This window comes from Pteropus alecto, unplaced genomic scaffold, assembly GCF_000325575.1.
Source record: "Pteropus alecto unplaced genomic scaffold, ASM32557v1 scaffold119, whole genome shotgun sequence".
Taxonomy (NCBI): Eukaryota; Metazoa; Chordata; class Mammalia; order Chiroptera; family Pteropodidae; genus Pteropus; species Pteropus alecto.
The window spans coordinates 1,998,312-2,010,476 of record NW_006442487.1 but is presented as its reverse complement, the minus strand read 5'-3'; the positions used below and the strand labels follow the sequence as shown (position 1 = coordinate 2,010,476).

The 12,165-nt window shown below is 34.0% G+C and overlaps 1 pseudogene; it reads left to right on the top strand.

Annotated features, from left to right (window-relative positions):
• Nucleotides 1-10,955: 10,955 nt before the first annotated feature.
• Nucleotides 10,956-11,074, top strand: LOC112470871 (annotated as a pseudogene).
• Nucleotides 11,075-12,165: the final 1,091 nt, after the last annotated feature.

Genomic DNA, 12,165 nt, shown 5'->3' with positions numbered 1-12,165 from the left:
CTGTACTGAATAACCTTTAATAAAAAGACCTAAAGTCTCCCTAACTATCAGGAGGAAATAGAGAGCATCTAATCTGATCCAGAAAGTATATTCATACAAGAAAATTTTTCTCCATATTCCTCCTGCAGTTTTCGGCTGTTTCTATCTATTTCCACAGTTAAAATGAACTTGAATGCCTAGAATCTATAGGAAAGAATAATTGACTGGCAGACACTTGATCCTGCTACAGTTGTGTGAGCTTGGCAAGATTTTACCTCAAAGTGAAGGGAATCATTATTTATTAATCTACTTCATGTGAATATGTTAAGAAGATAAACTTTCACCAAGAATATCCTAGCCATCTACTATATATATATTTACCTGGGGAGGACATACAGTATTGATTCATGTTTGAATACTGATCTGGAAATTGTCTCAAATTATTTCCTGAAAAATCTAGGTTTGAAGCCTCATGAACATTATGCCTGCTTCTCTTTCACGCACACCCAAACAGATCAATTGCTAAACCTGTTCTAATATTTGCTTTATACTAACTCTCAATTCCATTCCTTTCCTTCAAAGCATGTAAACATTGAGTCTGACTGCCTGAATTTGCATTCCAACTTGGCCGTCTACTAATTGCATAACCTTGGGAAATTACTTAACATTTCTAAATCTCAATTTCTTTGTCTATAAAATGGAGATAATAACAATGCTTGCTTCATAAGGTCATTGTGCTTCTGTATGTCCTATAGAATATAGCCAAGTTATTTACTCTGCACACATTTGTTAAATGAATGAGTACTTCTCTATCAAAATTTTAAAAAATGAGTTAGTACTGTGACTCTGGGCCTAACCAATGTCATTAAAGACTTTTACTCCTCAGCCTTAAATGTTGCCCTGGCTTAGTATAATATTCTGCATGGCTTGCAATTTGCCTTTTTTCTTTTTTTAACAGAGTCAACAGAACTGTCACAGCTGCATTTTTTTTTTCTTTGCATACTTACTAGTTGTCCAGCACAGAGTTAGACACTATATGGAATATGGAAGAAGAATATGCTGCAGTCCCTGCACTTAATGAGCTCAGCCTCTAATTAGAAAGGCAGGAACTAAATCATATATGCATGAAAGCAATACAAAAATATCTGACAGATACCCAAGAAAGTGTTAGTAGTAATTACTTGAATGAGAAAAGGTTTTCTGTTTGTGGATACTCTTTATCATATGTTGTGATTGTTCCTGTACTTTGTTATTTTCATGAAATTGATACAAAAATATCAAGTTAAATATTAAAATATGATACATAAAATATAATTGATAGTTAAATTCCATTTTTAACACAGAATATAAGTGTAATTTCAAAAAGGAGTGAGCTTCATTCACTCAGTATTTATACAAAAAACATTTATGGAGCACTTTTCCAACACTGTGAATGGGGTTAGACTTTGGGGATGAAAAGTAGGAAAAGATCCTGCTTTTGTCTTAAAAAAAACATATAGTGGGATAAGAAGACAAGTAAACAAATACAGTAACATCAGATAGAGGCTGTAATTTGGATATGCACATGGTATGCATGAGAATATACATGATCAGAGAGAGGACTTGAGACTCTTATTTATTAAATAACTTAGAATTCTGTGCTGGGCTCTGTATTGAATAAAGAGACTCTTTCTCGAGGAATACATTAGAGAAGAGCCATGCAAAATGCTTTGATGTAACTTGAGAAGACTGCATAAGCAAACGACCTATTTCATCCTGCCTACATTATTACTTGTCTTACAAGTAATAACAAGTGTTGGAGAAGATGTGAAGGAAAAGGAATCCTCATACACTGTTGGTGGGATTGCAAATTGGTATAGCCGCTATGGAAAACAGTATGGAGGTTCTTCAAAAAACTAAGAATTGATCTACCATATGATCCAGCAATCCCTCTACTGGGTATTTACATCCTCTTTATGCAATCATCTGTTGTAGGACACTTTGCTTCCATGTCTTGGCCACCATGAATAATGCTGCTATGAACATCAGTGTGCAAACATCTTTTCAAATACGGATTTTCAAGTCTTTGGGGTAAATACCCCAAAGTAAGTGGAGTAAGTGGGTGGTAGATGGGGTTAAAGGAGTCAAACATGTGGTGACAGAAAGAAATCTATGGGCAGTGAACAGAATGCAATATATATATATATGCCTTATTGTTGAATTGTACACCTGAAACTTACTAGATTTCATTAACTAACATCACCATAATAAACATAAATAGAACAAATATATATTTAAAAATTAAAAAGTGTAAAAAAAAAATTTAATAACCCAGTTCTGGTATACGCACAATGTCTCGTGTTGAGCTAGTTCCTTCTCTGTCTCATTGACAAGTTTACATAATCGTTGGAGCATTTTCATCTAGGTCTTAACAACTGACTCTCTCTAAAGTTTCTCTTATCAGTTAATTTGCCTCTGGGGAAGATGAAATTCATAGATATTATAAATTTCAGAGAGAGAAATTAGGTTTATTTCATTTCCTGGACAATTCTGTTGATAGCTGTTGCAACAAAAATGTTGGTATGATTTTTTTTTTAAAAGGACTTTTTTTAAGTTAATATCCAGTACAGCAAAATTCTGTTGCAGCATATTGCCACAAGATTTAACCTAGATGACTTGCAATAACTTCTCTATGTTTCCTCTAATTATCTAGATATAGATATTGTAAAAATTGTCTGTTTATATTAGCTTTATTTTACTTTTAATGAGATTCGTTTGACCTACGTATACTAAATATAAGGAATAACTGAATTTTCTGGAATAAGTAACTTTGAAGAAATTATTTCTGAGATTTCAAAACCTAATCACACTTCCCCATCGAAAGTGCTGAAAGTGTACAGTTTACATAATTGCCAGATTGTTATATTTTTAAATAAAAAAAAAGATGCAAGGTAGTTCAATTACAAAATGGTTCAACATTGAAAATGAAAGTTCTAGTGGTTATTTAGTGAGAGACTATCCATAGAAGATGAAAGTTGAAACCTGAAGGCAAATGATTCAGTTTAATCATCACATAGAGTAAGTTTGTGGTCTTTGTTGGTGGTGATCTTGTCTTCTTTTCTACTGGAGTAAAACATATACAAAGGTTAATTTGGTGAATAAAATGCATAAGAATTTATCCAAAGTGTTTTAAGTGCATAATGAATTACAGAAAGACTTTAACATTAATCTGGCAATCTTCTCTTTTACATAAATGATAGGAGCAAGATTCATGATTCTGTAAATTTTGCACATGTATTTACAGTTATTAAATCTTCATCAATTTTGTTACTGAAAAAGTAGACTAAAAGTCCTAGAGATAGATAACTTTCTACCTTGGGAACAAAGAAATATATATATATTGTAATACAGCCATGGTGCCAACTTTGAAGGATGGGAAAATGTCACAAGTCTTGGCAAGGATAGTGAGTATTGGAACTCTTTTGCACTATCAATGGGAACGCAAAATAATGTGGCTGCTATGGAAAACAGTATAGAGGTTCCTCAAAAAATTAAAAATAGAACTATCAATGATCCAGCAATCCCATTTCTTGATGTTTCTCCTAAAGAATTAAAATCAGGATCTCCAAGAAATATTTGCATTTCCATATTTATTACAGCACTATTCACAGTAACTAAGATGTGGAAACATCATAAATGTCCATCAGCAGATGAATGAATAAAGATGTGATATATACATACAATGGAATATCATTCAGCCTTATAAAAGAAGGAAATCCTGCCGTATGCAACAACATGGATGGAACTTGAGGGCATGCTAAGTAAAATAAACCAGTCATATGGGAAAAATATTACATGATTCAACTTATATGAAGTACTTAAAATAGTTAAATTCTTAGGAGCAGAGAGTAAAATGGTGCTTTCATCGGGCTAGGGAAATGGGGAGTTGCTAATCAACAGGTAAAAAGTTTCAGTTGCATAAGATGAATAGGTTCTAGAGATCTGCTGTACAACATTGTGTCTATAGTTAACAATACTTTATTGTACACTTAAAAATCTGTTAAGAAGGTAGATTTCATTTTAAGTGTTCTTACCATAATGAAATAAAAGATTTTTAAAAGGTAGAGAAAAGCGAGTTTTTTTTCAAAGTCCATTATAGCACTTTTCCATTTAATTAGTTTTATCCTTTTAATTTTTTGATCCTAAAAATATATGCATTCTTTTCTAGGTGTCACAACATCTTAGGCTTTATTCTCCAGTTGTTTCATATGCTAATCTTAATTGTTTTAAAACTCAACAAGCTTTTCATCTTGTTTTATTGAGATATGATTGACATATAACATTGTATTATATGTATTAGTTTTATGTATAGAAAATAATGATTTGATACATGCATATATTTGGGAATGATTATCATCATTATTTTAATTACCATCCATCACCTCACATAGTGTTTTTTCTTATGATAAGAACTTTTAAGATCTATTCTCTTAGCAACTTTCAGATACATAATAAGACGTTGTTAACTATAGTCACCATGATATTCATTACATCCCCAGCACTTATTTATCTTATAACTGGAAGTTTGTATATTTTGACCACCCTCACCCAAGCTTCTTTTTGACTTAAAGAGAACCTTATAATGTACCAGAAATTTTAGAAATCTCTGGTAAGAAATGCAAAATTCTGTAACCCAATTGTAACATTCAATTTCTCTTAAAATTTTGAAATTCAAATATCTAAACAAGAAGAATCTGTGCACATTAATGTCTGTCATTTTGCTTTGTAAGAGTTGAACATCTCTACATTCCATAACACACTAGTCTGTAATAATCTAGACTCAGCACATACACACACATAGCTGCCCATAATTCTTTTTATATTGCTAAAACACAAGTCTGCTGAATACTATATGACATTAATCTGTTAGATTTCTTTACATTTTCCTATGTCATATATGCATTTTAGGTTGATCAAGTTGAATTTAGCATATTTAAATTATACACACAAAAATACATACACCGAGTCCAAATTCCATTGCTAAGAAAGTTATTAATAAACATCTTTATAATAGAAAGTCATATATTTAGACTAGATGTTACATCGAATTTATGAATTTAGAAATGAAAAACCTGTTTTGAAATCAGGTTTAAAACTTCAAATATATATGATTTTAATATTACACTGAAATAATCAACTGAATTATTTGACATGTATTGAACATTTAGTATGAATCATACATTTAGTTCTACTCAATAGATATATGCTATTATCTAACATATGATCATCTAACATTTATGGATCATTTCCTGTATGCCAAGCTCTGTGCTAAATGCTTAGCACTTTACCAATTAGCACTTCACATGCTGTGTTAATTAAATGGGATATATTGTGATATTATGAATAGAAATAAGTATAGGAGGCATGGATGGACTCAGTGCACCAGAAATATTGCTTCATTTTCTATAATAGCATCTCTGCTTTTCAGTCTCTTCCATAGGTATAGTGGAAATTTAAAGTCTCATGTTTAGGACTCCCTCCCTACCCTATAGAGTTTGTGTTATATTTTTAGGGTCTTATACTTTACTAGTATTTTAGATGAGAGACTCTTAAGATATCTGACCATACAGATGTCACTGAGATGCCCATTATTCCAGCCTGAGTGATTGTCAAGTATGGAGACAAATAGCTGATTTTCTGTCAAACACAAGAATCTTTGCTGAGGCTTGTCTTCGTGTACCAAGAGTCTCACACACATGCCACAGCCATTTTTCTGAACTTGTCACCTCTTTGACAGTGTTGTTAGGAAGCAGAACTCAGAGAACCTCAGACATCTTTATCTCTTCTCCTTTAGACATTAAGAGTACCCCCTAGGTTTTTATGTGTATGTACAGACTTCAGAGTAACCCAGTAGTCTCATTTGTTCAGTACAGTATAGTAGCCAAGTATTCAAGCCCTGGAATCAGATAAGATCTAAGTCCAAATTCCCAACTCCACCATATACTGGCTTCTTGATTTGGGGTAAGTTATCTTACTCTGTGGATCCTCATCTTTAAATTGTAGACTTAAAATGATACTTATCTCATAGGGATCTTGTAAGGATAATATGAGATAATGCTCATATAAAAAAGGCCTATTAAAGTTGGCATTCAGCAAATGAAATGAAAAACCTGTTTTGAAATCAGGTTTAAAACAGCAAATGGCAGCTATTCTAGGAAATACTAAATAACCTCACCTCAAAAAATTGGAGGCCTCAAAATAGATTGTATCTGATTTTACTAAAGACTTCGAAGGACTATAACAAGCTGGAGATACTATTAAAAGTAAGTTAAATGTCCTGATCCTTTTTTACATTACTTTTAAATTTGTGTTATTAAGATGGTACATATTACTTGATCTTCTTACTTTAGTGATTGATTCTGCCTTCTGATTGGTACAGTCCTACCTGGCTGATGATAAAATCCTCAAGTTTGAAAATTCTCCAGTCTTTAAGAAGGGTTCTAATAGGTGAACCAATCTTTTAGAAATTGTCTTCCATTAACATGCTTGAAACAAAATACGTGCTTGTTGACAAGTTTATTATGATTAGATTATGGATATGATTTTCAAAATTCAACCAAAGGGAAATAGATATAATATACACCTTTCTGGTATACTTTTACAAACCTAGAAAGAAGCTATAAATATTATTAAGGAAAAATGTTCTTATACAGTGATGTGTAAAGGCTAAGGGACAGAAATGTGAGATAGAGGCTGCCTCTCTTACTACTGAACAAAAAATGGGCCAGGAATTATCATCTTTTCTGAGAGTTATACGGGTTTCATCCCTTTTTGAATATACATGTTTCTTAGTGTATATTCAAATAAGCCATATGTCTAGAGGCATGTCAATACGACTGTTACCCCACCTGTAAATTCTAAATCTAAATCTCATCCCACTACAACAATATTTCCATATAAATAGAATACCAACATAGTGAGGTCAGTTACTACTAAGTATGTGTTGGTAGTTTATTTTAAAGATAGTAATCTTCTTATTTGGAACACTAATGTTAAGTATATTAATGTGCCGATGACTAAAATCTTATAAAGACTATTGTTGTTAAAGTTAATTTACTTGGACAAAGAACTGTTAAACATTGAGATGGATTAAGATGTAACCATATTTATCTATTATTTACCATTCCAACATATAGTCCTGAGTTTTGACTGTTGAATGTGAAGGAAGGGAAAGAAAGAATGGTACACTGCTATTAATAAAGGGATCTTTAGAGGATGAGATGTCTGACTTTTTGTGATTCACATCTTTTCAGATGTTTTCACTATCCCTTCAGAATCTCAGTCTTCTCTATTAGATGATTTTGGGTAAGGAAATGGTTAAGAGAAGAGGGATGGAGTAAAGATAGGAAGAAGCAAGTAAATATATTTTATGGAAAATTGAAGACTTTTGTTCTACTTTGGGGTGCTATTCTAAACAAAACTATGCTTATAATAGACTTGGGCATTAGGTCACCCAGATATATGCTTTCCAAAGCACCTCTATACAACTTTTGTTACTCCTCCTCCCCCTCATTTATAGGTATTTGTTCTCTATCTTTCCTATTAAGATCCATGAGGTTGAGGTTATATGTTATTCAGTGTAACATTTCCAGACCTGCAATAGGGCCTGGAATATAGTAGGTGGTTAGAATTAAAAGTGAACTTTGGATAAACTAATTGTGAAAGCTCATGGATTAATCACAAAGCAATTCCCCAATTATTGTATGTCAATTCTCTTGAATTTGGGGTTTATAACTGATCACAGATCAAGCTAGTCCACTAGTACCATAAAAGTTCCTCTTCTGTATTTTTGAGTAAAAATGGCTAATTTAATAAAAGTGATAACAATGCTGAAACACTTTACATGCATTATCTCATTTTGATGCTCACAACAATCATAGAGGAAAAGTAACAGATTAATGCCTTTCTCATTTCACAGATGAGAAAATAGAGACAGAGAAGGTAAGTTCCCACAGTTATATTACAGAACAGCAGACACTGAGCACTAAACCATCACATCAGCCTGATTCATTTTCTTCATGTGACAGCTCATCCTAAGTTTGGAGACCACTGTCCCAGCTTTCTTAACCAAGTTTTTTCTCCCTCTCGTGTATTTTCTGTTTGTATTTTCTCCTTCCATACCCTGAGACTTAATAATTAAAAATGGTTCTAATACCACAAAAATATTAGTACAAAACATTTATAATAGTTTTATTCATTATAGCCAAAATATGGAAAGACCCCAGGGGTCCATTAATTGGACAATGGATGAACTTTGGTACATTCATACAAAAAAATACTGCTCAGTAGTAAAAAAGTATGAACTACTGATAGACACAATATGGATAAATCACAGAAACATGCTGAGTAAAAGAAGTCTTGCATAAGACAGTCATACTGCATGAATCTATTGTTTTATTTGAAGTCATAAAAAAAGCAAAACTAATCAGTTGTGGAAAATAAAACAGAATAATAGTTGCCTCTGGGGATTGGAGGTAGGTATTTATAGGGAACAGACATGAAAGAACTTTTTATAGTGATGGTAACATTCTGTATCTTTAGAGGGGTTTGAATCACATAAGTGTGTGCTTTTTATTTTTGCCAGGGGAATTATAGACTAATACACTTATGATTGGTGCATTTCATTGTATGCAGATTTTTACTCAAAAGATAAAAGAGCTATAAATAAATATTGAACTCTAGTTAATGATTTACATGCTGGAGTACTTGGAGACAGTGTACTGCTGCCTAAAACACTGAAGTACATAAAATTAAAATAGAATTATGGATGGATAGAAGGATGGGTTGGTGACAAATATGGGTTAAAGCAAGTACCGTAAAATGTTAATTGTAGAACCTATGTGGTGGCTACATTGATATTAACTGTAAAATTCAACCTCTCTGTATGTTTGAAAATTTCTGTTAAAAAAAATCTAGGAAAAATTCTTCCAATGTATAAATTAAAAACAAAATAAAACTCTTCAAAACCATTTCACATCCTAAAACCATAAGCAGTATTCTAATATCAGAGTCAGCCAGATCTGAATTCGATTTTAGTATATCTGCTGCTGAAGCAAGTCAGCCAAACCTGAATTCAGTTCTTGGCTCTTTCACTTTCAAAATGTACAACCATGGGAAATTGAGTCCATTTCTTTGAACCTCTGCTTCCTTATTTAAAAAATGATGATGAGATCAATGATCTACTTAATGTAAATAAATCACTTAGTAGTGTCTTGGTGTTCTATTATTCTATTATGTGTATGTCTGACTATAAAAGAAAAACATGTATTTATTAGTGAAATATATAAATAGTGAAAGGAAGCTACAGGTACCTGTGAGTAAACCTGGAATAGTTTTACCAATAATAGACACAAATATTAGCATCTAATAAGCAGATTCAAATGAATGTTTTAATAGGATTTACTACCCAAATATTACAAAAGAAGTGCTGCCTGTATAGACTTGACACATCCTATCTTGGAGATCCTGCTAGTTATCCATGAGATTATAATGAGGAAAAATTAAGTTAATTTCAAAATGAGGTAGGACATTTGGTAACAAGAACTTAATGATCACAAGAAATGAGCTGGAAGTGAAGGTTAAAAAAAAAGAAAGAAAGACTAGCTCTCTGATGTAGGGAAGCCTGGCTCACTATTATTCTCAAGTTTTGGTAAGAGGGCAGCTGGTTTAAGTGGGTTCTTTGAAAGATAAAAAAAAAACGTAAAAAAATTAGTTGGGCAAAATGGTGTAGATAATAGAAGCTTCATTCGTCCCCTCTTGCGAAGGCATCAAAGTAGACACAGAAACACAGAGCAAACAGCAAACAGAGTCACCTGGGGGTCTAGAGGAACAGAAACTTTACAACTTGGGAGAGAAATAAAAAATCACCCTGAAATGGATGGAGTAAGAGGGGGCAAAGAAGCAAGGCTGCCTGGTCCCCAGAAGCTGAATGTGACAGAGGCTATGACAGCTGCAGATGACTCTTAAAGGGGCTGTGTCCTCAAGCATACTTTCATGGTGACCGACCTGTTCGCTCTGAGCACCAGAGCCAGATTGGCTGCTCAGTGGGGCACCAGGGATTTACAGAGGGACACTCAGTTATCAGATGAGGGCCAAAGGCGAGGATTTCTCCCAGGCAGAAGTGCTGACAGTATCCATTGTTCCTCTATTGAGCCCCTCCCAGGCAGTGCTGCCATAGCTGAGAGGTCATTGAACTGGATAACAGAGGTTACAATGCCCGGAGGATTCCCTGAAACTCTGCCTCCCACAACTCTCAGCTCCACCCAGGCCACATCCAGTTGTATCTTCCTTGAGTCCCATGCAACTTGCTGAACAGCACCAAGACTCATACTGGTGGCAGCTGAAGTCAGTTTTTGGTGTGGCTTCTTGAGGGAACTATAAGCATAACATCTGTGGATTGCTTGCTGAATCTTTACAGATGAACCCAGAGGGGCACAGGCTGGGGCTTAACTTGACCTGCAGCTGAACCCCTCTCAGGACTGTGCTACTAGAACCTACTACACAAAGCCACACTAATAAGAATAAGAGACTTAGGAGCTTTGCTGAGTACATAGAAACAGACACAGAAAGGCAGCCAAAATGGGAAGACATAGAAACATAAACCACATGAGAGGACAGAACAGAGATCCAGGAATAATGAAGTCAAGCAATCTAACAGATGCAGAGTTCAAAACACTAGTTATAAAGATGTTCAATAAAATTAAGAGAAGGGTAGATGAACTCAGTGATAACTTTAACAAAGAGATAAAAAAAAACATAAAAATTGAAATGGAAATTATAAAAGAGAACCAGTCAGAAATGAAGAATACATTATCTGAGATAAAGAGTATGTTAGAGGGGATCAACAGAGTGGAAGAAGAAGAGGATCAAAACACCGATATAGAGGATGGGGAAGCCAAGGACACCCGATCAGAATGGGAAGAAAAAAGTAACCAAGAGTCTACGGCCATGCTACCTTGAACTAGCCCAATCTCATCTGATCTAGGAAGCTAAGCTGGGTTGGACCTGGTTAGTACTTGGATGGGAGACCACCCAGGAAGACCAGGTGCTGTAGGCATAAAAAAATAAAATAAAATAAAATAAAATAAGGGATTGTAAGCTGACAAGGTTCTTGCAATCTGTGAGGTCAACCAAGGGTTGCCTTGCCTAAAAAAACAAAATAAAAGTAACCAATAATATTATAATAATTTAAGGAGTCTATGGGACACAATTAAAGGTAAAAACATCTTTGTCATAGAGGTACCTGAAGAGGGAGAACAAGAAATTGAATCTGTATTTGAAGAAATAACAATGGAAAACTTCCTTCACCTGGTGAAAGAAATAGACATACAACCCCAGGAAGCTCAGAGAGTCGCCAAAAAAATCAACCCAAAGAAGCCCACATCAAGGCACATCATAATTAAAATACCGAAGGTTAAATACAAAGAGAGAATCTTAAAAGAAGCAAGAGAAAAGTAGTTAGTTACCTTCAAAGGAGCACCTACAAGACTACAAGACCGATTTTTCAAAAGAAACTATGCAGGACAGAAGGGCTTGGCACAAAATATTTGACATGATGAAAATCTAGAATCTACAACCAAAAATACTTTATCCAGCAAAACTATTATTTAGAGACAAAGGACAAATAAAGAGCTTACCAGACAAAAATAAGCTAAAGGAATTCATCAACACCAAGCCAGTATTACAGAAAAGGTTGGAGGGACTTCTTTAAGAAGAAAAAATATGTATCGAAAATGTGAATAAAGAATGGTAATAACTACATATTTATTAACAAGTACCTCAAATGGAAGATAATTAAATTCTCCAACCAAAAGATAGGGTGGCTGAATGGATAAGAAAGCAATACTCCTACACATGCTGCAAACAAGAGTTTTATTTCAGATTAAAAGACACACACAGACTAAAAGGAAGGGGATGGACCTAGAGGGTATTGCGCTGAATGAAGTAAGGCAAATTGAGAAAGACAAATACCACATGATTTCACATATATATGGAATCTTTAGAACAAGTAAACAACAACAAAAAAATGAAAACAAACCCATAGATATGGAGAATATTTTAAGGGCTACTATACCATGAGAAAGTCGGGAGGTTGGCAGGGTGGCAGTGCGGGGTAGGGATAGTAAAAAGGGCAAAGGGATTAAAAGG